Source organism: Zonotrichia leucophrys, chromosome 4 (genome assembly GCF_028769735.1).
Source record: "Zonotrichia leucophrys gambelii isolate GWCS_2022_RI chromosome 4, RI_Zleu_2.0, whole genome shotgun sequence".
Classification (NCBI taxonomy): domain Eukaryota; kingdom Metazoa; phylum Chordata; class Aves; order Passeriformes; family Passerellidae; genus Zonotrichia; species Zonotrichia leucophrys.
This window is the reverse complement of record NC_088173.1, coordinates 41,797,156-41,799,788: the sequence shown is the minus strand read 5'-3', so window position 1 is coordinate 41,799,788 and position 2,633 is coordinate 41,797,156.

Here is a 2,633-nt window from a genome sequence, read left to right as displayed (position 1 = left end):
TTGAAAGATTGTGTTATATGAATCTCTCTAACCATCTATTCACAAAAGCATACAAAAACTAAAAGATCTAACAGCTCAAATCAAAAAAGATGGCAGATCATAGTTAGAGGATTTTTTCAAAAGATAGAACTTTACACCTTTGTTGAAGGAACTTTGTAAAATCGATTTATATGTGTTAGTAGTTTTAGTAGTAGTACTAGTAACAGTATGTTATATACTTCAGTATATGCGACACATGATAGACAAAACTGTCAAAGAAGTTTTTATCATACAAGAGAAAGATGTAGAATATAGAATCACAGAAAGTTCTCAAGATTTTACAGAGATAGTAGATGTAAGTATAGGTATAGATAAAAGCTTTAAATTAAGACCTTAGAACAGATGAGGCTAATTAGAATAGTAAACAGTAACTACTATCACATTTAACTTATATCCTTTGAACAGACTAAATATTTTATAACATTAAAAATTGCTGTAAAATGACAACACTTAAAATAAACAAGACAGTTCCTCAAACAAGCAAAAAATACCCCATAATATAGTACATCTATATTATGTAACGCTAAGTAGTTAATAAATGACAAAGTTAAGAAAGTTTCTTTCAGTTGTACTGAGAGGGGGAAATGTAGGAAATAGTAAAGGTAAGATGATTTCCAGAAAGCTGTAAAAGCAGGCTTTAGGAACAGAAAGAAACTCAGAACTAGCTGCAGCTGCAAAGTCTGAAAGTAGAAAAAGTTACAATGGTACAGCAAGCAAGGACAGGAAACAATAGCTTGAGTTTCAGGCTAAGATAGACCTTCAGACTACAGCAAAATATGCTTAGCAAGATAGTAGAAGGCCTTAAGCTTAATGCTGAAGTATTGTGTATCGTTAATAGAAGGCATGCAAGGCAGTGTTTTGTGAGCAGGTGTACATGTACTTTTAGTGACTGGTTAGAAAAATTCTCTGTAAGTTTAGCAATATGCTTTTGGCTGGAAAGTTTTTAAATGCTCTGTAACAAAGAAACCTTCGGCTGCTGCTGCTGGCTGTGAATGAGCCATTGCCATCTTTCCATTGCCTCAACCATGTAATTAGGTGATGCAGCCAAAAAGCTCAGGGAACATATCCCAGCAGTTCATGAACAAACCCCAACACAGCCTGACATTCTGTTTTGCTGTCTACAGCCCTCTGATTCAAGGGTGCCTGTGCTTGTATTGCAACCTGTGCCTGCACAGACCCAGTGTTTGTAAATTCCCACACCGAACGAGCTGGAAATGACTACATGCTTTGCTAAGTATATTTCTTTCCTTTTTCATTTCTCACTGACAGATACCTACATAATTAAGAAAACAGCTTTCTCTCAGAAATAGGTAAATGGTACTCCTTTGAATACTATGACAAAATCTAAGCACTTGCAGAGAATCTGCTCAAGCCCTTCTACTCATGAATGAGTAACAATGTGCAGACATGGAAAGCTATTTCTTTATGCACCCCCTCAAAGCAAGCTATTCCCACAATTTTCTTGCTATCCCCTGATTAATCAATAGTAGGCTTTGTGAAAGTTCAGGAATGCATTCAGAAAAAGGAAGTAAGATCAAAGATCCTTTATCTATCCTGTCATGCTCTTTGGAGGCTAGAAAACCCTTTCTTAGAGGATTTCAAGGACAGTTGTGGAACCAGGCCCCTGAACAAGAATGTTCCAGTGTGATGGGAAGCCTTCACTACCGTGTTATAATTTGAAAAACAACAGCCAAAATAAAACAGCACAAAGAAACAGTCTCAAGATTTCCTTTCTGTAAGAGTCTTCCTTTTTCACTCTGCCATGGAAAGCAGAGATTTGCCCTAGGACAGCAGAGGAGGGAAGGACTTCAAGAAGCTCTTGTCAGTGTCTCAGCTCAGTTCCCACTGAAAGAACTGAGTCTGCTGTATCTGCTGATGAGCACTTTTGAAAACACATCTTTGTCTCTGACAGACAGTGGTGGAGCTGAGCATCAAATTTCTGAAATTTACTTTGCCTAGAAGGAAGTTAGCAAGCCCTGTCTCTCAAATTTCATTGAGGGACAGCACTCTTCTTTTCTCGTTACCATGCCCTGATTATAATTCAGTGTAAAGATTAGTGATAGCAGCATGGCTGGACATTTTTAGGCCACAAATATGCTCTTACATAATCAGATTATTTAATCTTTCCATAAATATGCATTTCTTTATTATAAGAAGATATGGGGTTTGTTTGCTACAAGAAGTAGTTGTTATAATTTATTAATAGAAGTTTGGCTTTTTTATTCAGAGTCAAGGGTTTTATGACTCCTGAGCCAGTGATGCCCAGTAATTATATCTGTAGCATTTGGTTCCTGTTGATACAGTGCTGCTGTATTAGAAGGATGACTTTTATATATTAGTGAGCCAAAGAAGATCTTTCTTTTATGAATACTGAGCTTCCAAGAGGCTTTTTGAATTAATAACAATGGAATTAATGCTTTGAAGGCATTTTTATTAAAATGGTGATCTTGGTGGACACTATGTAGCAAGACTTGTTGATAAGCAGGATGTATGTTGGAGAGGAAAACTGTAGGTTTTTTGCATTTGTTTTGATTACAAGTCCAGGAAAAATGCCAAAAAGCTCCCAGTTTTCCAGAAACCAACATATTGTAAAA